At 45.1% G+C, this 25685-nt stretch overlaps 1 long non-coding RNA gene across 1 annotated transcript; it reads right to left on the bottom strand.

Moving 5' to 3' along the window:
* Positions 1-14748: 14748 nt before the first annotated feature.
* On the bottom strand, positions 14749-23771 carry LOC126066818 (uncharacterized). The gene is made up of 3 exons (XR_007515265.1): positions 23627-23771; positions 16428-16602; positions 14749-15011 (listed from the first exon to the last, which is right to left on the bottom strand). It is a non-coding gene; the product is annotated as an uncharacterized LOC126066818 (long non-coding RNA).
* Positions 23772-25685: the final 1914 nt, after the last annotated feature.

Here is a 25685-nt window from a genome sequence, read left to right as displayed (position 1 = left end):
CAATAGTCCCTCCAACTCTTTAAACCATTGGAACATCACTATAATTTGAAATGTAATGATATACACATTATTACACACCTGATTGCTGCCTTAAGCTACATAGTGGTGAAAAATTTATATAGAGACAATGATTTGACGAAATAGTGGTTTGCCTAATAATAAAATTTAACATTTTTATAAGATTTTTCACTGTACTTTTCAAGGAGAGATTTGGAGCCAATTCTTGAACAATGCTCTTGGCAGGCTGAAGAATTTTTACCTTAGTAGAAGGTGAAGAGCCCTTGCAAATATTGAGACAAAGCTGTCTTTCTTCCTGTGCTGAGATGAAGGTCCATGTTGCTGTGTGGAACTGCATCAGGTAGAGAATTTCTAAAGTGAGCCAAGACCCACTATGCAATTTCTTCATCCTTAGAGTTAAATAACCATAAGAATATTTCCTATACTTCAATTTATTCTTGAACATTGAGTGAATGGTCAAAAAAATGAATGACATTGGGTAATATTTGTGAGAAAACTACGTGTAGAATGTTCATTATATGTACACAGAACTCTGGGTATATGGAGCAAGAAAAATATCTACAAAAAATATGAATTAATTAAGAGAATTAGATTCTGGCAACCAACACAGAACCAATATGCACTTATGTCTTTAGTGATATTCAATATCCAATGCCTTTATTTTTAATTGACTTGCTTACAGAGCTGTGTTTTGTTCTAGAGATCAGTGTTATGGAGGCAAGTGGGACTTCCTGAGGCACCGCAAATGCAGTCAGTGTGATTGTGTGTATCCATCTGGGGATCCGTCACCAACACTGTTGGGAAACTACTGGTAAGTAAGCACTTTTATTCAACCTGTTTCTGACTAAAAGAGCCAGTCCCCAAAATATACTAAAAGGTGGATGTCATGGATTGTATTACGTCCCCCTCAAAATGTGTGTACCAAGTTGGTTAGGCCATGATTCCCAGTGTTCTGTAGCTGTCCTCCATTTTGTGATTGTAATTTTATGATAAGGAGGATTAGGGTGGGATTGTAACAAAAAACATTACTAACAATGTACAAGTACCCAAAGAGAAATTAGATAACTCCTAAAAATCAAACACTTATGCTCATCCAAAGTCTTCACCAGAAGAGTAAACTGATTGCCTACAGACTGGGAAACAGTTTTTAGCTATAACATTTCCGATCAGCCTCTGATCTCTAAAATCTACATGATATTGCAAAAACTCAATAACAAAAAGACAAATAATCCATTTTAAAAATGGGCAAAGGATAGGAACAGGTGCTTCAACGAAGAAGACATTCAGGCAGGTAACAGATACATGAGGAAATGCTCATAATCATTAGCCATTAGAGAAATGTAAATCAAAACTACAATGAGATACCATCTCACTCCAACAGGGCTGCCATTAATCCCAAATCACAAAATAATAAATGTTCGAAAGGTTGTAGAGAGACTGGAACACTTATTCACTGCTGGTTGGAATTTAAAATGGTGCAGCCACTTTGGAAATCAATCTGGCACTTCCTTAAAAAGCTAGCAATAGAACTACCATAGCATATGGCAATCCCACTCCTTGCAATATATCTTAGAGAAATAAGAGCCTTTATATGAACAGATATATGCACAACCACGTTCATTGCAGCACTGTTTACAACAGCAGAAAGATGGAAGTAACCAAGGTGCCCATCAACAGATGAATGGATAAATAAATTTTGGTGCATTCACACGATGGAATACTTCACATAGATCAAGAACAATGATGAATCCGTGAAATATTTCATAGCTTGGAGGAATCTGGAGGGCATTATGCTGAGTGAAATTAGTCAGTTGCAAAAGGACAAATATTGTATGAGACCACTATTATAAGAACTCAAGAAATAGTTTAAACAGAGAAGAAAATATTCTTTGATGGTTATGAGGGTGGGGAGAAAGGGAGGGAGAAGGATATTCACAAATTAGATAGTAGACAAGAACTATTTTAGATGAAGGGAAAGACATCATACAATAAAGGAGAGGTCAGCATAACTGGACTAAACCAAAAGCAGTTTCCTGAATAAACCAAATGCTCCAAAGGCCAGAGTAGCAGGGGCAGCAGTTGGGGGACCATGTTTTCAGGGGACATCTAGGTCAATTGGCATAATAAAATCTATTAAGAAAACATTCTGCATCCCACTTTGGTGAGTGGCGTCTGCAGTCTTAAAAACACTATCAAGCGGCCATCTAAGATGCATCAATTGGTCTCAACCCACCCGGAGCAAAGGAGAATGAAGAACACCAAAGATACAAGGTCATTATGAGTCCAAAAGACAGAAATGGCCACGTCAATCCAAGACTACATCAGCCTGAGACCGGAAGAACTAGATGGTGCCCGTCTACAACCGAAGACTGCCCCGACAGGGAATGAAACAGAGCATCCCTGATGGAGCACGAGAGCAGTGAGATGCAGACCTCAAAGTCCCATAAAAAAATCAGACTTAATGATCTGACTGAGACTAGAGGAACCCTGGAGGTCATGGTCCCCAGACCTTCTGTTGGCCCAAGACTGGAACCATTCCCAAAGCCAACTCTTCAGACAGGGATTGGACTGGATCATAGGATAGAAAATGACAGTGGTGAGGAGTGACCTTCTTGTCTCAAGTGGACACATGAGACTATGTGGGCAGCTCCCATTTGGAGGGGAGATGAGAAGGCAGAGGGGGACAGAAAGTGGCTGAATGGACACGGGGAATTCAGGGCTGAGAGAAGGAGTGTGCTGTCTCATTGGTGGGAGAGGAACTAGGAGTACATAGCAAGCTGTATACTAATTTTTGTATGAGAGACTGACTTGATTTGTAAAGTTTCACTTAAAGCACACACACAAAAGATGGGAAGAATACACAGAGTCACAGTACCAAAAGAAATGGTCGACTTTCAGTCGTTTCATGAGGTGGCACATGATGAAGAACTGGTAGTAGTGAAGCAAGAAGTCCAAGCTACACTGAAGACACTGGTGAAAAACAAGGCTCCAGGAGCTGACAGAATACCCACTGAGTTGTTTCAACAAACAGGTGCAGCACTGTTCATGCCCACTCCACCATGCAAAGAAATTTGGAAGCTAGCTACCTGGCCAACAGACTGCAAGAGATGCACGTTTGTGTCCATTCCAAAGAAAAGCAATCCAACAGAATGTGGAAGTTATCAAATGTAAATCATAGTATTAGTAAATATGGTAAACAAACAAACAAAGAAACTCTATCTATTCTACAGTGAATGTGACATTCTATTCCCAGGAGATCCAGTGAGTTTATGATGTTGTTGTTAGGTGCTGTTGGGTCAGTTCCAACTCATAGCGGCCCTGTGTACAACAGAACGGAACAGTGCCCAGCCCTGGGCCTTTCTCATTGCTATGTCTGAGCCCACTGTTGCAGCCACCGTCTCAATCTGTCTCATTGAGGATCTTTGTCTTTTTCACTGACCCTCTACTTTACCAAGCACGATGTCTTTTTCCAGGGACTGATTCCTCCTGATAATATGTCCAGAGTACGTGAGACCAAGTCTTGCCACCCACCTTTCTAAGGAGCATTCTGGCTGTACTTCTTCCAAGACAGGTGTGTTCATTCTTCTAGCAGTCCATGGTGTATTCATTATTCTTCACCAACAACATAATTCAAGTTTCAGTTCTTTTGTCTTCCTTATTCATTGTCCAGCTTTATCTGCACATGAGGCGACTGAAAATATCATGGCTTGGTTCAGGCACACCTTAGTCCTCAAAGTGACATCTTCGATTTTTAACACTTTAAAGAGGTCTTTTGTAGCAGATTTGTCCAATGAAATATGTCGTTTGATTTCTTGACGGCTGCTTCCACGGGTGTTGATTGTGGATCCAAGTAAAATGAAATCCTTGACGACTTCAGTATTTTGTCTGTTTACTGTGATTTTTTTATTGTTCCAGTTGTGAGGATTTTTGTTTTCTTTATGTTGAAGTGTAATCCATACTGAAGGCTGAAGTCTTTGATCCTCATCAGCAAGTGCTTCAAGTCGTCTTCACTTTCAGTAAGCAAGGTTGTGTCATCTGCATGTCTAGGCTGTTAATGAGTCTTCCTCTAATCCTCATGCCCCTTCTTCTTCATATAATACAGCTTCTTGGACTGTTTGGATTATACGTTTTTTTAAAGACACTGAGTTTTTGGTAATTTACTAGGGCAGCCCTAGAAAATGAATACAGAGCCCTTCACCAAGAACAAGTCAAGTTAGCACCAAAAATGCTCCTGTAAGGGTAGCCAAGTAACATGAGACATGGCAGTTTTAAAAAGTATGAAGTAAAACTCTCAGCTTTGACAGACAAAGGGCTCCTCTAAGACTAAGTTCATTGCTGTTGAGTCGATTCTATCTCATAGTGACCCTAAAGGACAGAGTAGAATTGACCCATAGGGTTTCCAAGGAGTGGCTGGTAGATTCAAACTGCTTGAATAAGTATTATGAAAAAATACAACGCTGACACACAACTTTTCTGAGCTTAGTATTAAAACAAAACAAAACAAAAGTCGCTATCGAGTGGATTCTGACTCATAGGGACCCTACAGGACAGAGTAGAGCTTCCCCACAGGGTTTCCAAGGAGCGACTGGTAGATTCAAACTGCAGACCTTTTGGTAGCACCCAAATGCATAATCATCACACCACCAGTGGCTTTCAAATCAGCTATAGGCTGATGATCTCCAAATTCTTAGAACCCAGAAAACTACTCTACCTCTGAGTGGTATCCACAGCTGGGAACTGTTCTCCACACTTGGATGACCTCAGACATCCAAATCTAACATGTCCAGAAAAAATCTTTTGGTCATTTTCTCAAGTTTGTTCCTCCATGGTTTTCCACATGGTAGTGAATGGCTCTGGTGACCATGCTCTCATGGTAGCCTGAATTCTAGAAGTCACCTTTGATTCTCCGTTCCCCTCATCCCATACGTCTGATCCACCAGCAATTCTTGGCAGCTCAAGCTCCAAAGTACACCTCAAGCCTGCCCACTGTTCCCACCTGCACTACCACCATCACTCCTCACCCTGACCACTGCAGAAGCATCCTGACCGGTCCTCTGTATTTGCTGTCTTCAAGTTCTCCTGGGCTACAGTTAATTCCTGGGACACATTCTTTCTCAAGACCATTGAACAATAGACAGAGAAGGGCATTTAGTTGTATGCTACCTCCTCCGCTTGAGCTGCATGCCCCTCAGAAATCACTTTTCACTGTCCACTCTATAATGTCTCTATTCCAATTTCGTGTATTTGGCTGCACTGCTTTGATAGCGTGCATGCATGTGTGCTTCAGGGGTCATGTAGACAGATGCTTGGAGGAATTTTTCTTAGGACAATCGTGGTTGTGTGCCATCAAGAGATTCTGACTCATATCAACCCTGTATGACAACTTAGAACTGCCTCACAAGGTTTCCTAGGTTGCAGTCTTTATGGCGCAGCCCTGGTGGCACTGTGGTTAAGAGCTCGGCTGCTAACCAAAGGGTGGACAGTTCGAATCCCACCAGTTGCTTCTTGGCAGAAAGACATGGCAGTCTGCTTCTGTAAAGACTTATAGTCTTAGAAACCCTATGGGGCAGTTCTGCTCTGCCCTATAGGGTCACTATGAGTCGCAATTGATTCAACAGCAACTGGTTTGGATTTTGTTTGGTTAGAATCTTTATGGGAGCCCATCTCCAGATCTTTTCAACCCTTGAGCTGGTGGGTTCCAACGGCCCACCTTTCAGTTAGCCAAGCACTTAACCGTTGCACCTCCAATACTTAACTCTGCACTCGAGAGGGCCCTCTCCTGACGGCTCCCGACTCCTCACCCCGCACACCTTGGTGTTCTCCTTGCTTCTAGACCCCACCGTCCCCTCTGGAGGCCCAACCCCCCCACGCCCGCCCCACACCCGGGCCGCTGGGCGGGGCCGGCAGCCACGTTCCTCGCCATCCAGCCAGTCACTCCAGGAAGCGCTGGGACGGGCGGTGAGGGGCCCGGGCCGGATGGCGCGCCTTAGAGAGGATGGTGTTCGTGCTGCTTTCCCTGCCGTGTTCTCTGAAAGGTATGAAACTCCGGCAGCTGGCTGGAGGGGCCCGCTCCCAGACTGAACAAGCCCGGCCCCTTGAAGGTGTGGAGGGAAGGCGCCAGGAGGGCGGGTCCCAGTCCCAGCATCCCGTGGGCTCCAGAGGTTGGGGAGTCCAGACGTTGGGTTAGCAGCTTGCGTCGCCCCCTCCGTTGTACCCCGTCCGGAGTGATCCCCAGGGGCGGACGCAGCGCGGGGGAGGGCGGAAGCGGCCACTCTAGAGGCTGCGAGAGGGAGCCTCTGGCCCGGGAGACGCAGCTGGTCTGCGAATTTGCATCCCCAGGGATTTGCGGCGGTGGGGGGGGGGTCCAGCCGCGGGATCCAGCTGCGGAGTGCCCTCGGGCCTGGGGTCTTGAAGGGCTTGGGGAGAAAGGCCGTGTCCAGGGCTGCGCCCAGGTCCCTACTCTGCCCAGGGCGGGTTTGTGGGCCAAGCTGGGGGATGAGCGCCTGGCCACCACCCCCCACCTGCTCCCTGTGCCAGGGGGGAAACCAAGGCCCAGAGTTCGCTCGGGGGGGTGAGATTCCAGACTGAGGGCGGGGCACTCACCCCCATTCGTCGTCCCACCCCCACCAGACTCCGTAGGGTGCCAGGGACAGGGGAGAGAGGGATCCCCCGCCCAAGGCCCTGCTGCCCCTTACTGTTTTGGGCGCTGTGCCTGGGAGGCTGAGGCACCCTGCGCCCGCGCCTGCGCCCGGCTAGTCTACTCTCAGGGCTGGGGCGTCAGCGCGGCCCCACCGGGAAAGGAAGGGGTCCTGGGAATCTGTGGAGCAGCGCGGGGATCCTACTCCTTGTGGAAGCAGGGATTCAGTGTCTGTTAACAGTGTGGATGCCGGGTCCCGCTCCCCCTCTGGGTGGCGGGGGTGGGGGTAGAAGGAAGGGGGCCTGAGCAACCAGGTTGTTTGTTAACTTAAACGTTTGTGCGGCGCTGTGTACCAGTCGCTGTGGACGCGGTCTCTGGTGCTGAGGGAATTTGAGGGTTCCTCACACTGGCGGGATTTGGAGCCTCTACCCTGGTGGGCAGTAGGTTTAGTGGGTTACCCTGGTGGCATAGTGGTTAAGTGCTAAGGCTGCTAGCCAAAAGGTTGGCAGTTTGAATCCACCAGGCGCTCCTTGGAAACTCTGGGGCAGTTCTACTCTGTCCTATAGGGTCGCTATGAGTCAGAATTGACTCGATGGCAACGGGTGTGTTTTGTTTTTTTTTTTAGGTTGGAGATTAGGTGTCTCTCGGGCTGACATTTGAAGATCTGGAGCTGACGGTTTGTGAGGGTTTCTAAGGGTTTTAAGCGCTCCGGCCATGGGCACCAACCCCATCTTCCAGCCCCTGCGGACAGACCGCCCCCTCCCCGGGGGGGATTGGCTGCTCTGGGACCCCGAGCCCAGAGGGCAGTGAGAAGCTGACAAACGTGAGTGATGCCCTGCAGGCTCCAGTTGGCGGGGCAGCCCTGCTCACATGGTCTCAATACGGGCAGTCGGCTTCGTGCCTGGGGGTGGTTTCCGGATGTTCCCTCGTGTCCCCCCTCCCTGTGCGGGGCGACAACTCTCCCCTGGGAGGGGACCTAGCAGAGGCCTGCAGGGCATCAGGGTATGGAGGGGCAGAGCTTGGGCGGGGAGGGCGCGGCCCTGCAGGTTCCTCTACGTGACCACGGCAGGGGGGTGCGGGTCGTGAAGGCTGGGCCTGGTCGAGGACCCACTAGGTCTCGCAGAAGGAGTGCGTCAGGATAATCATAGCATTAATGGGAGTACTGAGAGAGCGCCCTGGGGCGTTGGGTCCCTCGGGAAGAAAAGCTTCTGCTATCGCCACTGGAGCGGTACCCAGGTCGGTCCCGGCTTAGGTCCAGGAGGTTCCCATGCTCAGAGGGCCTGGTGGGCAGAACAGAACCGGCGGTGCCCGCGCCCTCTCGCGGCCTTGCGCCGAATCGCTGAAGTTCAGTGTCAGGCGATTCTAAGCCATGGTTTTGGAACTGAATAGTGAAGCAGAGCAAATGATGCAGTGCCTTGATGGGACCGGTGGAGACAACAAGAAGCAAAGCACAGGTGAAACTTCAAAATTCCACTGAGTGTTAGTAGGATTTGGAGGGAGAAAATAGACGGAGAGTCGAGAGGCCCAGAGATGCAGAAGGGTTAGAGGATTAGGGTTAGGGGTTAGGGTTTGGTGTTAGGGGTTCAGGTTTGGGGGTTAGAGGTTTGGGAGTTAGGTTTAGGGGTATAGGTTTTAGGTGGTTGGGGGTTGGGGTTAGGGCTGGGGTTACTAGGCTCGGGCACAAGTGGTTTAGGGTTAGGGTTAGAGTGAGGCTGAGGTTGATTCCCCAGTCTTGTGTACCGTCTCTTCCTTCGCCAGAGTTACCACCGATCTGTTGTTTGGTTGGAAACCCTGGTGGCGTAGTGGTTAAGAGCCACCAGTGCTAACCAAAGGTCTGCAGTTCGAATCCACCAGGCACTCCTTGGAAACTCTATGCGGCAGTTCTAATCTGTCCTGTAGGGTCACTATGAGCTGGAATTGACTCGACGGCAGTGGGTTTGGTTTTTTTGGTTATTGTTTAGTTGGCTTTTCTCTACCCACTCTTCGTCTCCCTGGTGAACATCAAGGATTGTTTCTGTGCGTAAATGTTTTCATGAGTTTTTATGATAGTGGTCTCTTACTGTATATGTCGTTTTGTGATTGACTTAGTCAGTGTGCTGCGCCCCAGATTCATCCATGGTGTGAGATGTTTCGGAGATTCATCATTGGTCTTTATTGTCGTGTAGTGTTCCACTGTGTGTATGTACCGTAGTTTGTTTATCCATTCCTCTGTGGATGAGCACTTAGGTTGTTTCCATCTTTTTGCTACTGTGAATAATGTTGCAGTGAACACGGGTGTGCATATGTCTATTCCTGTGACTGCTCATGGAAACCCTGGTGGCTAGTGGTTAAGTGCTACGGCTGCTAACAAAAAGGGTTAGGGTTTGGGCTTAGGGATGTTAGGGTTAGGGTTGTTAGAGTTAGGGTTGTTAGAGTTAAGGTTGTTAGTGTTTGGAGTTAGAGTTTAGGGTTAGGGTTTTTTGGTTGGGGTTAGGTGTTAGGGTTAGGTTTAGGGTTTGAGGTTAGAGTTTGGAGTTACAGGTTAGGTGTTAGGGGTTGCAGTTTGGGGTTTAGGGTTTTGGGGTTTAGTCGTTAGGGTTTGGGTTAGGTTTTAGGGGTTAGGGTTTAGGTTTAGGGTTGGGGTTGGTGTTGGGTTTGTTTGGGATATGTGGTTTGGGGTTAGAGGGTGGGTGTTAGAGGGTTGGGGTCTAGAGGGTTGGGGGTTAGAGATTGAGGGAGTTAGAGGGTGAGGGGTTAGAGGGTGAGGGGGTTAGAGGTTGAGAAGATTATAGAGTGAGGGAGTGAGAAGGTGAGGGGGTGAGGGGGTGAAGGTTAGGGTTTAGGGTTAGAGGGTTTAGGCTTAGGGTTCAGAGGCTTGGGGTTAGGGGGTTAGGGTTTCAGGGTTCAGAGGTTGGGGTTGGTGTTGTGGTTAGGGTTAGAGAGTTAGGGTTAGAGGGTTAGGGTTAGAGGTTTAGGGTTAGAGGATTAGGGGTATAGTTTAGAGGTTTAGGGTTAGGAGTTAGGGCTAGGGCTTAGGGGTTCAGGTTTAAGGGTTTGGGATGGGTTTGGGGTAAGGTTTTAGGGTTTAGGATTAGAGGGTTAGGCTTAGGGCTTAGAGCCTAGGGTTTAGGGCTTAAGGTTTAAGGCTTAGAGTGAGCGTTAAGGCTGGGGGCTGGGGTTAGGGTTTAGGGTATTAGGGTTAGAGGGTTAGATGGTTTAGCGTTTAAGTTTAGGGTTTAGGGGTTGGGGTTAAGGGTGTTAGTGTTTAGGGTTTTGGCGTTTAGGGTGTTAGGGTTAAATGTGTTAGGGCTAAGGGTGTTAGGGTTTTGCGTGTTAGGGTTTTAAGTGTTATGGTTTAGGATTTAGAGTTAAGTGATAGGGTTAGGCTTAGGCTCATTCTTAGGTTTAGGGCTAGGGATTTGAGGTTTAGGGTTTGAGGTTGGGTTTGGAGGTTGGGGTTAGGATTAGGGCTAGGGTTAGAGGGTTAGGGTTTCGGATTAGGGTTTCATGTTAGCGTTAGAGGGTTAGGGTTCGAGGGTTAGGGTTAGGGTCGTTAGGATTAGGGTGGTTAGGGGTTAGGGTTAGGTGTTAGGGTTTAGGGTTTACAGTTAGGTTTAGGGTTTGGGCTTTGGGATTTGAGGTGTGCGTTTAGGATTTGAGGCTTAGAGTATAGGGTTTAGTGTGTAGGGTTTTGATGTGTAGTGTTTTGGGGTGTAGGTGTTTAGGTTGTAGGGTTTAGGGTATAGGGGTTAGGGTTTGGGTTAGGGTTAGAGTGAGTTTAGGGCCTTGGGGGTTAGAACCTAAGGGCTTAGGGTCTTAGGGGCTTTGGGGCTCAGGGCTTAGGGGCTAGAGTTAGAGGGCTAAGGCCAGAGGGCCAGAAGACCAGAGGGCCTCGGTTATGGTTTGATTCCTGGCTGGCAATTTTTTTCCTTCAATATTTTGTATAAGTCATCCCATTGCCTTCTTGCCTCCATGATTTCTGCTGAGTAGTCCAAGTTTATTATTATTTACTCTCCTTTGTTGGTGACTTCTTTTATCCCTAGCCTATCTTAAAATTCTCTTTATCTTTGATTTTGGCAAGTTTGATTATTATGTGTCTCGGTCACTTTCTTTTGAGATCTACCTTATGTGGAATTCAATGAGCATCTTTCATGATATCATGGAAGGTTTCTGCCAACAAATCTTCAACAGTTCCCTTTGTATTTTCTGTTAGCCCTCCCTGTTCTGGAACTGAAATCACTCATAGTTATTTCTCTTGATAAAGTCCCACATGATACTTTGGATTTCCTCATTTAAAATTCTTTTATCTGCTTTCTCTTCAAATATATTAGTCCCAAGAGTTTGATCTTCAATCTCAATAATTCTGCCTTCCAGTTCTTCGATTGTGCTCTTCTTACTTTCTATTGAGTTTTCTAAATCTGTAATTTTATTGTTAATCTTCTGAATTTCTGATTGCAGTCTCTCTATGGTTTCTTGCAGCTTATTAAATTTTTAATTATGTTCTTGAGTAACATTTTAATTTCTTCAGCTCTTTTATATTTGTGTTCCTTGGCTTGATCTGCATTTTGCCTCATTGGAGAAATCCTTGGGCCCTTCACTGGCTCGCCATTCGGCTCCACGACGTCCACTCCTGGCCCTGGCATTTGGCCTGTGCCCCACTGAACGTGTGCTCCGGAGCCATGTTTCTCCACCCATCACTATCATTCTGCCACCAGGGGATATGTGAGTGTGGGAGTCACCATTTGTCACTGGCAGCAGCGTCACAAGTCACTAGACTTCCAGGTACTCGCAGACCTAGGCTGCCTTCTGCCTCAGGCAAGGTCCCGAATCCTTTATACCAGATGCTGACACCTGGCCACTGGGGAACATTCATTTTGATCAACGCAGAGGTCTGAGTGAGGGTCAGCAGGCCAGGTAGGTGAAGTGAAGGCCAGGTGGGCGTAACTAAGGTTTCTTTGCCATCACCATGGAGAGAGTCCCACCACCGGAAGAGTGGGCGGAGCTTATGATGGGCCTGGTGACAAGACTCAGCCAATGGCAGAGATCCAGTCTGCCAGGCAGATGACACAGGGCCCTCCATTGTGACCTAGGACACCTAGTGGCCACAGGATTTCAGCACACCCTGGGAAAGGCTACGCAGGCACATGGGAGCCCCTGGTGCAGACTGGTTCAGGGCATTGGCAGAGCAGGCCAGGGTCCAATTTTCCCACCTTCCTCAGGATATCAGTACGCAAGACATCCCCACTCAGCATCTCTTGCCTCTCTCTCTGTATGTGTTCATACTCTGAAATCTCTTCCTTCTCTCCCCGAGTCACTTCACAGCTTGGAGTGTCTGAGAGAATGCCTAGAGACGAAAGAGCAAAGGGGGAAGGCCTCTGGCTCTACTGGTTGCCCATGGGCAGACAAGATCTGGTAGTCTATCTGGAAGGTCTAGAGAGTAGGGATTGATTGGGGAGCTACATCATGGGCAGACCCTGCCCGGTGAAGCTTGCTGACATGTGGCAGCCTCTCCGGAGACTACTAATTCCGCTGATAACATTCTATGCAAATACCCGGGTGAGTGCCATGGGCAGAAAACATTGACACATACCTGCCAGAGGCCTATCCTGGGTCTGAAGAGTCCACCCTGGTCTCCAGCAACTCATCATCTCAGCACACACTTTGCCTGCACACATGGAATCCGCCTCTCTCCACGAATGCCTTCTCCTGCTAGGAAACACAGGATGGCACTCAGCCAAAGGAGAGCACAGGCAAAGTCATATCAAGCCCCCATTTTCAAGATTTTGCTTCTGCTGGGCCACAGCCCCCGGTGGCACACTGCATGCGCATCACTTCTCCAAAGACAAGGCCAAAATCCGGGCAACTAGGGCCCCAGCAGTCCAGAGTCTGCGGATGGCGGCATATGGATCTCCTCTTTGCCACGTATAGGAGGGAGGCCTGGGCCCTAGACTGGCTCTGATAGAGCTCCACGACCTCAGCTATTTTCCCTGACCTTTGGCCTGTGCCCTCATGAGTGTGTGATCTCTAGTTACACTTCTCCTCTGACCACTCTCAATCCGCCACCTGCGGATACCTGAGCATGGAAATTAACATCTCTCACTGCCTGCAGTGTCACAGGTCACTAGGTGTCTAGGCTCAGACTGACCTTGGCTGTCTTCTGTCCAGGCAACTAGCCTAAGCCTTCAAAGGAAATGAGGACACGTGGTTACTGGCCGACATCCTTTAACCAACACTGAGTCCCTGGTCAGCATCCTGGAGTCCTGGCAAGAAGAGCCAGGCACCTCCAGGAGCATCTGGAGGAGGAGACAGGGGCTGAAGAAGCTACCACACCTACTGGTGCTGCTACACATGTGGGAGACCTGGCTGCAGAGGTTGCAGGCATGGCCTCAAGGTCAAAGGAGAAAGCACCTGAAGACGTGCTAGGACTCTTAGACTGAGAGAAGCAGGATGTCTGGACTGCAAAATATGCACCCTTCAGGGAAGGAGTTCATTCAGGCTTCTTAAACCCACCTCACCTGGAAGATCCATCCTCTTTTAGCCTTGTGCCCCTTCCACGCCCCCTCTAGTACAAGGAGAGATGCAGCCCTACAGCACCAGGGTGGAAGAAGCCCCAGGATAGCTGTCCGAAGACATGAGGTCCACTCAAAAGCTTCCCCCACCAAGGAGAGAAGAGGACAAGACTCATCTGCAGATGAGGTCTCAGGGCCCTGAGAATGAGCATAATGTTTGTAAGGAAAGAGAAATAGGATTTCAGTGGGACATGGAAGTCTGAGAAAGAGCCTCTGCAAAGATAGCTCTAAGGGAGGTGTGATTGTGAAGGTGGGCTGGTCACTGAGTTCTTTGTAGTACAAGGTACCAGACAGAAGCCAGACTCTGGGGGGAACCTGCCTGCTGGTAAGCAGTGGGCATAAAACCCTAAACCAATGAGAATCGAATCCCTTCCCAGCAGCTTCTGCACAGATCAGTGATGTTTGCTTGGTCTTTCTCTTTTCTGTGGTCTAACCTGATCTGTTCTGAGATCAGAGAGTTGGAATAGAAAAGCCTGACTGAAATGAAATGAGCAAAGGGAAGACAAGGCCTCCTAAATCTGGTGAAGACAGAACACAGATAACCAAAGGTGAGGATGGGAAGAAACAGATTGAGTTCCAAGTCCCATCCACAGTATCCCAGGGCCTGGGAATCCCTGGAAGTGCCAGAGGTGTGTTCTCCCTGGGAGATGTGACCCCAAGTGTCAGAGGAAGCCCTATGGAGCAAGGAAGGGAGGGCAGGGCCTCTAGGATGGGCACTTCCATACAGGCTGCCCATGTGAATTTCTCAGAGTGACCGTGACAGATCCTGAGAGGGACAGTTTGAGGCAAAGGAAAGTAAGTTTTCTGAAGAGGGGTGAATTCCACAGTCTCCTGATAATGAAACAGAAATCCCGTCCTGCTCAGAGGTACTGAGTAGGAGGGATTGTGAATTCCCATCCTGCACAGAGCTTGGCTGCGAAGTTCGACTGTCTAAAGACAATGTGGCCAAAGTCTTCTTTATCTTTCAAAGATATATCTTTAACTTCCTGCAAATTCAATCCTGGAAAAAAGCCTAGAATATACAAGTGTGGGTTTTTCAGGAGAGCAACAAGGGGAGAAGGTGATAGTGGCATATCAGAGAAGGAGAACAATAGTCTAATGGTCCCTGTGTTACTTAATGAATCACACACGGTGTCCAGCATTCTTCCTTACCTGTAGACATGTACATGCAGTAGATGTTTGAGCAATAACTGAATTAATCCTCACAGAATTCCTTTTGGCCATTTCCAGGCATAGAGACCAGAAGAAGTCATTAGTTCCAAGAGCAAGCAATAATTCGCTGGTCTGAATTTTGTTCAATTTCTGTGTTTGCCCTTCACAGATGGATAAAAGTCTCTGAATCTGGCATTGAAGACAGTGTTTTCTCTATTGTTATGGATTGAATAGTGTCCCCCAAAATGTGTGCCAACCTGGCCAGACCATGATTCCCAGTATTGTGTGGTTGTTCTGCATTTTGTGATCTGATGTGATTACTTCTGTGTTGTAAATTCTAACCTCTGTGACATTAATGAGGCAGGATTAGAGGCACTTATGTTAATGAGGGAGGACACAATCTACAGGATAAGGGTGAGTCTTGAGTCAGTCTCTTTTGAGATACAAAGAGAAAAGTGAGCAGAAATGAGAGGGACCTCATACCACCAAGGAAGAAGTGCCTGGAGTGGAGCAGGTCCTTTTGACCCAGCGTCCACGCGCTGAGAATTTCCTAGGCCAGGGGAAGATGGATGACAAGGACTTTCCCCCAGAGCCACAAAGAGAGAAAGCTTTCTCCTAGAGCTGGTGCCCTGACTTCAAACTTCTTGCTTCTTAAACTGTGAGAGAATAAGTTTCTGTTTGTTAAAGCTATCCACTTGTGGAATCTCTGCTATAGCCACACTAAAAAAACTAAAAAAAAAATAACTAAAAAACACATATATAAAATAGTCAAAAAAAAAATGTTTCAAATACACACACATACACGTATGATGTTATTAAACTTTAAAAGGTTTTACATTCTTATAACACATTTAACAACAGAGATTTGTATACAGAAGTTATAATAAGAGCCATCCCCACATAAGTATATTGTACCTGCTCCCCCAAAGTGTCCAGTGTCCAAAGATACATATGTACCCTTTTACACACTTCTTTTTGCTGGGACACATGTAAGTACATTCATTTGTTTATTTTTATGGAAATTAGGTCCCACTCTACCCATGTTTTTCTCTGAATCACTCTTCACTTGACAATTTTTCATGGTTCCTCTAAATCAGCAGACATGGAAGAAGCACTCTTTTTGGTTCTTCTTATTTTTAACTCTCACCATTCTTCTGTCAGTTTGTTGTACTGTGGTGGCTTGCATGTTGCTGTGATGTTGGAAGCTATGCCACCGGTATTTCAAATACCACCAGGTTCCCCCGTGGTAGACAGGTTTGAGTGGAGCTCTGGATTTAGACAGACTAGGAAAAAGGACCTAGTGATCTATTTCTAAAAACAACTGGCCAGTGAAATCTTACAAATAGTACTGGAACACTGTCTGATCCAATGACAGAGGATAACCCCTTAGGTTGGAAGGCACTCAAAATACGAGTGGAAGAGAGCTACCTCCTCAAAGTAGATCCCACTTTAATGACGTTTCCTGATGGGGCACAACTCAAAATGAGAAGAAACTGATGCAAATATCCTTTAATAATCAGAATGTCTAAGGAAGGAAGTATGAATCTAGGGAAATTGGAAGTCATCAAAAATGAAATGGAATGCATAAAGGTCAATAATCCAAGGCATTAGTGAGCTGAAATAGCTTGGTTTTGGAAATTTTAAACTAGACAATGATATGTTCTACTATGCCAGGATTCAGATACTGAAGAGAACGGCATCATATTCATCGATAAAAAGAACATTTCAAGATCTGTTCTGAAGTACAACACTACGAGCAATAGGATAATATCCACAGGCCTACCAGGAAAACCAGGAAGAGCAGTTAATAAGACTATTATTCAAATTTACACACAAATCATGAATGTGAAAGATGAAGAAGTTGAAGGTTTTACCAAGTTCTGCAGTTTGAAACTGATCAAACGTGATGCATTCATCAATCAAGATGTACTGATAATTACGTAATTAGAATGCGAAGTTGAAAACAAAGCAGACAAATCAGCAGTTGGAAAATAAGGTATTGATGATGGAAATGACAATAAAGCTTACATGATAGAATTTGGCAAGACCAATGACTTATTCATTGCACATACCTTTCGTCAGGAACATAAATGGTGACTATACTCGTGAACTATTCCAGGCAGAATAGACAGGAATCAAATTTGTGGAAGGTGATGATGGAGAAGGTCAATATCATGAGTCAGAATCAGGCCAGGGGCTGACTGCAGAACAGATGATCAGTTGCTCATATTCACGTTCAAGTTGAAGCTGAAGAAAATTAAAACAAGTCCATGAGTCAAAGTATGCCCTTGAGTATATCAAACCTGGATTTAGAGACCATCTCAAGAATAGATTTGATGCACTGCACACTAATGATCGAAGACCAGATTAGTTGTGGGATGATAGCAAGGACATCATATATGAAAAAAACAAAAAGTCATTAGAAAGACAGGAAAGAAAGCAAAGACCAAAGAGGATGTCACAAGAGACTCTGAATCTTGCTCTTGAATGTACAGTAGCTAAAGAGAATAGAAGGAAAAATAAAGTAAAAGAGCTCAATAGAGTACCTGAAAGGGAAGCTGGAGAAGACAAAGTATGATAATAATAATGTGAACAGATCTGGAGTTAGAAAACCAAAAGGGAAGAAAACACCTGGCATTTCTCAAGCTGAAAGAACTGAAGGAAATATTCAAGCCTCTAGGTGCAATACTGAAGGATTCTATGGGCAAAATATCGAACAACACAGGAAACATCAAAAGAAGACGGAAGGAATACACAGACTCAGTACACGAAAAAGAATTGGTCGACGTTCAACCGTATCAGGAGGTAGCATAGGATCAAGAGCTGATGGTACTGAAGGAAGAACTCCAAGCTGCACTGAAGGCATTGGAAAAAACACGGCTCCAGGAACTGATGGAGTACCAAATGAGATGTTTCAACACACGGACGCAGTGCTGGAGGCGCTCACTTGACTATTCCAATATATTTGGAAGACAGCTACCTGACCAAATGACTGAAAGAGATCTATATGTGTACACATTCCAAAGAGAGGTGGTCCAACGCAATGCGGAAATTATCGAGCAATGTCATTAACATCACACGCAAGAAAAAATTTGCTGAATATAATTTAAAAACAGTTGCAGCAGTACACAGACAGGGAACTACCAAAAATTCAAGCTGGATTCAGAGGAAGACATGAAACATGGGATATCATTTCTCATGTCTGATGGATCTTGGCTGAAAGTAGAGAATATCAGTAAGATGTTTACCTATTTTTGTTTCCTATACAAGCACACTCAACTGTGTGGCTCATGACAAATTATGGATAGCTTAGCAAAGAATGGGAATTCCAGAACACTTAACTGTAGTCATGCAGAATATCTACGTAGACCAAGAGGCAGTCATTTGAGTAGGGCAAGGAGATACTGTGTGGTTTAAAATCAGAAAGTTATGTGTCATGGTGGTATCCTTTCACCATACTTACTCAATCTGTATGCTGAGCAAACATTCTGAGAAGCTGGTCTCGAAGAAGAAGAACATGGCATTAGTTTTGGAGAAAGATTCACTAACAACCTATGATATGCAGCTGATACGACCCTGCTTGCTGAAAGTAAAGAGGACTTGAAGCAGTTACTGATGAAGAGCAACCACTACAGCCTTCAGTATGGATTACACCTCAACATAAAGAAAACAAAAATTCTCACAACTGGACCAGTAAGCAACACCATGATAAATAGAGAAAATACTGAAGTCATCAAGCATTTCATTTAACTTGAATCCATAATCAATGCCCACAGAAGCAGCAGTCAAGAATTCAAACAATGTATTGCATTGGGCAAATCTGTTGCAAAAGACCTCCTTGAAGTGTTGTGAAGGAAAGATGTCACTTTGAAGACTAAGGTGTGCCTGAGCAAAGCCATGATATTTTCTATCACCTCACATGCTTGAGCAAGTTAGACAATGAATACGGAAAACCGAAGAACTGATTCATTTAAAATATGGTGTTGGCAAAGAATACTGAATATACCATGGACTGCCAGAAGAATAAACAAATCCATCTTGGAAGAAGTACACCAAGAATGCACCTTAGAAGCAAGGATGGCGAGACTTCGTCTCACGTGCCTTGGACATATTTTCAGGAAGGACCTGTCCCAGGAGAGGCTCATCATGCTTGGAAAAGCTGAGGGTCAGAAAAAAAGAGGAAGGCGCTCAACAACATGAACTGACACAATGGCTGCAAGAATGGGCTCAAACATAGCAATGATTGTGAGGATGGTTCAGGATCAGGCGGTGTTTCATTTTGTTTTACACAGGATCGATGGCATCTAACAGCCACAACTAACATATGTATGCATATATATATGTATGTGTGTGTGCATGTGTGTGTGTGTATATATATATATACCCATTGCCATCGAGTCGGTTCCAACTCATAGTGACCCTACAGGACAAAGTAGAACTGCCCCACAGAGTTCCCAAGGAGCGCCTGGTGGATTCGAACTGCTAACCTTTTGGTTAGCAGCTATAGCTATTAACCATTATGCGACTAGGGTTTCCATATATATATATATATATATTCTCTTCACTAGTTTTGCACCTCTAGAGATCCCAGGCTAAGACATTTGGTACCTACTGTGGTTCTAGAGGAACCAAATCTTAAGGATGAGTTTTCTGAATTGATTCTCAAGTCTGGCTAGTCTTAAAGGCACTGATGACTGTCTCCATTAGTAAACAGGCTATTGCTAATCCATGGTGGGAGGTGACAATAGAAATACGCAAAATACTACTACCACTGGATCAAATATTTGTGAGAGACAAGGCTCTGCCTGATTACATATTTGATACTTTTCTATAATTTTGTCAGAATAAGAATAATAAGGGAGCTGCTTGGTTGGTCCCGCTTTTGCTAGCCACACTGGTGAATGAAAGAAATGGACTCAAAGCTCAAGCACCACATACAAGATCTGAAAGCTGCCACTTGTGCCCAGAAGGAAAACCATATTTCTTATAGTAACAAGGCTAATGCTGCCAAAAATAAACTCAGCTTCTTATCATAAGAGTGACTGAATTAAAGCGCCAGTTGAATATCCAACCTCAAATGGTGTCTGAAGTTAGAGTGAGGGCACTGATTGGGAAGAAATGGGATCCTGAAACTCGGGATGAGGACATATGCGCAGACAGTCAGGAAGCGGGGGACAATGAACCTCCAATTTCTGTTGAATCGCTCTTCCTAACAGAACCAGACCTCTTACTCCCATCTGAAGAGATTCTCTAACTGCCTGCTAAGGCACCCTTCCCAGTAAAACAATTATCCCTTCCACCTCCATCTGATGAGATTACCCCAGCTGTGCCTGAAGTGTCTTGTTTGAGTTATCTCCTGGGGTGGTATCTGGGGCATTGCCTGGGGCATCACCTTAGGTAGATGCCTTATAAGACACAGCTGAACATCCCACTGCCACTGCCCATTTTTGCTTCTAGACCTATACCTAGGCTTCAGTCCCAACAAGCCCCAAAAGGTGAACTATAAAGTGTGACCCAGGAGAAGGTATGCTAAACTCCAAAAGAACTGCTTGATTTTTCTAATATATACATACAGAAACCTGGTGAATATGTGCGGGAATGGCTATTATGGGTGTGGGATAACGGTGCAAGCAACATAAAGGTGGATTAGTCTGAGTTTATTGATATAGACCCAGGAAGCATAGATTCTTCATTCAGTGTTTCAGCTTCAGAGGTTAGAAAAGGATCTCATAGTTTATTTGGCTGGTTTACTGAAGCATGGATTAAGTGGTGGCCTACAATAAATCAAGTGGAAATGGCAGATCTGCCATGGTATACCGTAGGAGAAGGTAACCAAAGGATGAGGGAAATTGGCAGGTTAGAATGGATTTATTAGGCTGGACCCACAGACCCACACACGGAGTGCCCAGAGGGCTCTCTTTTTACCATAGCAGTGAGGTACAAATTTGTGCAGCAAGCCCCAGCATTATTGAAGACTTCTGTGGTTGCTATTTTATGTAAGTAAGAGTCCACAGTGAGAACTGCCCTAACTGAATTAAGACACCTGACTACAATGCAGTTGACTGGACCCCATGGTGGTAGCAGCCAAGTGGTGGCACTCAATCAACAAAGACAAGGTGGGTGTGGTTACCATAACAGACAGTAGAGTCAAAGCAGTAATCAGAATAGTCTGCTCGCATGGATTTATGGCAATGGCTACTTAGTCATAGTGGCCCTGGGAGTGAAAGAGCTGGGAAATGTACATCTCCTGGTACCTAGTGTCTTAGATATCTAGTGCTCCTGTAACAGAAATACCACAAACGGATGACTTTATCAAAGAAAATTATTCCCTCACAGTCCAGGAGGCTCTGTAAGTCCAAATTCAGGGTGCCAACTCCAGGGGAAGACTTTTTCTCTCTGTCACTCCTAGGGGAAGGTCTTTGTCACCAATCTTCCCCTGGACAAGAAGGTTCTCAGCACAGGGATCCTAGGTCCAAAGGATGCACTGCTCCTGACACTTCTTTCTTGGTGGTACTGAGGTCCCCCTGTCTCTCTGCTCTTTTCTCTTTTATATCTCAAAAGAGATTGACTTAAAACACAACTTAATCTTGTAGATTGAGCCCTGCCTCCTTAACATAACTGCTTCAAATCTTCGCTCATTAACATCATAGAGGTAGGATTTACAATACATTGGAAAATCACACCAGGTGACAAAATGGTGGATAATCGCACAATACTGGGAAGCATGGCCTAGTCAAGCTGATATATACATTTTGGGAAGACAGAGTTTAATCCGTAACACCTAGTATGCAGCTATCGACCTGTTAATGCCTTTTTCTCCATACCTGTTTGGAAGTATCACCAGAAACAGTGTGCCTTCTCTCTGACCTAAGTATATAAGGACCAAATAATATAGAGGAATCTCTGTTACATTTTCTCCATCTTACCATTATTTGGCCTCATAGGCAGACCCAGTCACTTAATTGCACGGCAGAATGAAGAGATTAAAGCCCCAACATTCTTGCCAGTGGACCAGGAAGGTAGCTGCTCAGACATCAGAGAGCCTCAGAGAGACAGAGACCAGGCGGCTCAAGAGAGGGATACCATAAAGTTGTTCTTCATACCCCCTCCACTCCCATAGTTGCATATGCTTTGCTCTGACCCCAAGAAGTAGATCAATCCTTTGAGAACTGCATTATGGGTTAGAACACCAACAAGGTCCCAGACTGAGTGACACTCCCATAGATTACATCCAAATATCACTGCAAAGTCTTCAAAATCTGAACTGACATCTGAGCCACAGCATCCAGAAGTTGAGAAAGAACCTGCAGCCTGAACATAACTGGGTCAAGTGATTCCTAAAACAAACAACATCAACATTTTCTGTAAGATTGAAGTAAGACACAGTCTTGGAATCATAGACAAAAATTTTAAAAAGCTACTTTAACCACGCTCAAAGAAGTAACAGGCACACCTTAGAAAAATAGAAAAATACATAGAAACCATTCACAAATGAAAATTTTAGACAGGAAAAATAGAGATAAAAAATTCACTTGATCAGCGGAATGCTGTTGACAGACAAAAGGATCAACGAGATGAAAATAGTTCAATTGAAAATATCCAATCTGAAAACAGAGAACAAATATTGAAAAAAAAAATGAACAGAGCCTCAAAAAAATCCAAAAATATCTAACATTTATTTATTGGAATTCCATAAGGTGTAGAGAAAATATGTAGTGTAGAAAAAAGTATCTGAAGAAATACTGGCTCAACACTTTCCCAATTTGTTGAAAGACATAAACTTACAGATTCAAGAAGCTATGCAAACTCCAACAAGTTAAACTCACATAATTTTACGCCCAAATGCCTCACTGTCAATTGTGGAATAACAAGGACCAAGAAAATATCTTCAAAGAAGCTAGAGAGAAAACAACTCATTTCACACAGGAGAAACAATTGGAATGACTCTGTATTCATCATCAGAAGCCATGGAGGCCAAAAGGCTGTGAAAACAACATTTTTTCAACACTGAAAGAAAAGAAACATTAACCCAGTGTTCTATAGGCTGTTATTTCCTTCATGAGTAAAGGAAAAATATTGACATTCTCAGGTGAAGGACGCTTAAGAGAATTCATCACCACCAGACTTGTTCTAAATGAAACACTAAAGGAAGTTCTTCAGGTGGTAGACTTGGAATTTCAGGAATTATGGAAAGCAACAAAGTCGAAAGTACCTTCTGAAGTTCGCCGTTCAGCCAAAGATTAGACAGGTCTATAAAACAAACAATAACACACGTGAAGAAAGTGTTTCTTAGTTCAATCGTGTGTATGAGACCAAAAATGCAAAACCTGCCCAAAAGCACAGAAAAGAGGGCAGGATGGAACAGGAATCATGGCGGATGGAAACGGGGAACTGGAGCATAGGACAAGAGAATATTGACACATCATGAATATTGCCACCAATGTCACAAAACAATTGTGTATAAATGGTTGAACAAGAAAGTAATTTGCTCTGTAAAGTTTCAAATAAAGCACAATAAGAAATTTTTAAAAAGTGGTAGGTATCTGGGTAAACATATTATGCCAACCCTGCTGTCACTGCACAACATGGCACAGGACTCCCCTCTTTGGAAAGACTTTCTAGCCTATTGGAAACACTTTGGAATATACTCTTGGAGGCAAATTAGTATTAGAGAATGGGATTAATTTTGAAAATATGAGATGTCTGTACTCATGTCTGGTGAATAAACTGGATAATAACATTTTCAGAGCGAAATGAGATGTTCTAACAGAAAGATAGGCCTGAATTCCCACGTGGGCCATGAGCCTAATCTGAAGGCCTTTCCCACAGAGGCATTTCAGGCACTTCTAGAGCAGCAGGAGCACTGGGGAATGCATGTATCAACCTCCCCCAGGGCCTTCTCTGAGGGGTAAGTACCTGCTTTAGAACTAAGTTTAGTGGTTCATAAATAGTCATTCTGCATAAGGTCTTCAGGTTCAAGTCTGTAATCCAGCTGGGATTCTGTGTGTGTTGCATCTCTGCATCAAAAGAACATGCTTCTAGAAGCAGAATGCCAGGAGAGAGGCGGTTGGGCAGTTGGGGGTGGCGGGTGCTGCGCAGACAGGGGTGCCCGAGGGAGGCACAATATAGTCATTCTGCAGCAGGTCTAGTCATTCTGCATAAGAATTAGAATGCTTCTGTCAATGCATAATAGGTTACATGCAGGACATAAACAAAGTGACTGAAGGACAAAGTCGAATAGTAAACCAAACCACTCCCTGTCAATCCTTACCTGAGAGGGTCTTCATGAAGACTTCTGGGGATGGAGAAGGACACAGTAAACGCTGATTTATTTTACCTCTTTCTTCCTCAAGAAACAGGAACTGGTGTTAAGATGTCAGGTGTCAAGCCACAAACTCCTCTTCTGGTCTGTATTTAAGCTGTATAATAAAACTGGGAATCAGGCAATCAGCCGTGAGCAGACAGACCCAGAGTATTCCCAGTGCCCCACATCTTTGAGCTCCATTGAGATCCTGTTCTTAGTCACTAGATTAGCAGAGGAGCTGAAAGACTGAAATTCCGTGTTTTAAGGCAACTTGGGCTTCAAACAGTCACTTATTGCTAAAGTCGTATTTCTCTGTGTTAATTTATGATCCTTAACTCAAATCCGGAGTTTGGAGCTCATTTTGATAACTCCTCATTAGTCTGCATAGACTAGAGTCTGCTCACAGTCAGTGATGACAATGGAGGAAACAAAGTCCCTAGCCCAGAGGAGGGACTGCTCCCCATATTTGAGGAAATGCCCCTGGGAAGCATCGGAGAGGTGCACTTTGGCCTCTGTGGCTTTGCCTTCTGCTCCTGGAATTGCACCCTGGGGGCCTCCATATGCAGATCCAGAGTCCGTGGGTGACCACAACTCCCCCCTTCTGGGTCATCGTCCGGACACACATTGCGATATGCTTCCTGCCCTCCTTTCCAGCATAAGCGCTGCGATCACAAGTGGCAGAACCAGTTCTCAGGTCCAGACCCTAGACCTTGCCCTCCTTGGCCTTAGGCTTCCCCTAGTCCTGGTGGAACCTGCAAGCCTGGCGGATGTGAGGTTAGCACCCGGCTGGGCAGGCTTGGGCCTGTCTCAAAAGGCTCATGGCACACGCAGTTTCCTCCTCCTTGAAGCCTGCGGGCTTGCGATGGGCAGCCCGGCATCTCGTGCCTCCCTCGGGCGCCCTCTCTGAGCAGCAGCTCCCCTACCCCTACCCCGCCAACCACCCAACAGTCGCACTGCCTGCTTTCTGCTTCTAGAAGTGTGTTCTTTTGATGCACACATGCAGCACACACAGAAGCTCAGCTGGATTACAGACTTGAACCTGAAACGCACAACTTTAAAACTACTAGACTGGGGGGAGGGGGGTATTGGCAGTGAAAAAAGGAAAAAAAAAATAAGAAAAAGAACAATTACAAAAAAAGTATTAGAAGACTGTATCCTCACATTATGGACTCAAGAAGGCTGTGGATAAACAACTGCGTAGATAGCATACTGTTGTCTCTTTGCAAATAAGTCTTAAATGAGGGAATTTGGTACCGGGAAGAGTTGCAGAGCCTGACTTTGGGGAAATCTGGGATTGATGAATTGCCTTGCATGAGGCTACAAGCCCTGATAATCAATATTTGAAGATGAGATTCGAGCAACCTAGAACAAGTATCAGAATTCTTTCTAAGTAAATTAGCACCAGAAGATGCCTTTAACCACTAAATAAAATGGGTCAGTAGTTCAAGATCTCCCTACAAAGAAAACAGCAGACCTAGATCGTTTCCAGTCAGGTTCCAGCAAACATGCAAGAAACAGTAATTTTAATCTTGTACATAGTCAACAGAGATTAGAAAACCATGAGATACTCCCCTAACTTGATCCTTAAGGCTAGTTTAAAAATGATAACAAATTAGAGAAGGATGGTAGAAGAAGAGTTAGAGGACAAGCACACTCAGTAACTGAGATGCAAAACCCTACGTAAGATGCCAGCAAAGGAAATCCAGCAAAGTATAAACCGTGTAACATGCCATGATCAAGGCGGTTTATTGTAGGCATATAAATTTGAGTGAACGTTAAAGATTTAGTAATTTCATTCACCACATGCACAGGTGAAAGAAGAGAAGACATATGCTCACCTCAAGAGATGGGGGCAAAGCAGGTTGATAAAATCCAATCACACGGAGAGATAAGGACTAGGAGCAAACATGGAACAGAAAAGGAGTTCCCAAACGTGGAAAACTACAACTAGCATGATAGTTCATGGTGACGTGTGGGACATTCTCTTTAAAATTAATAAACAATAAAATAAGGGTGCTTCTATCAT

The sequence above is a fragment of the Elephas maximus genome, chromosome 24 (genome assembly GCF_024166365.1).
Source record: "Elephas maximus indicus isolate mEleMax1 chromosome 24, mEleMax1 primary haplotype, whole genome shotgun sequence".
NCBI lineage: Eukaryota > Metazoa > Chordata > Mammalia > Proboscidea > Elephantidae > Elephas > Elephas maximus.
This window is presented reverse-complemented; position numbering and strand designations above follow the sequence as displayed.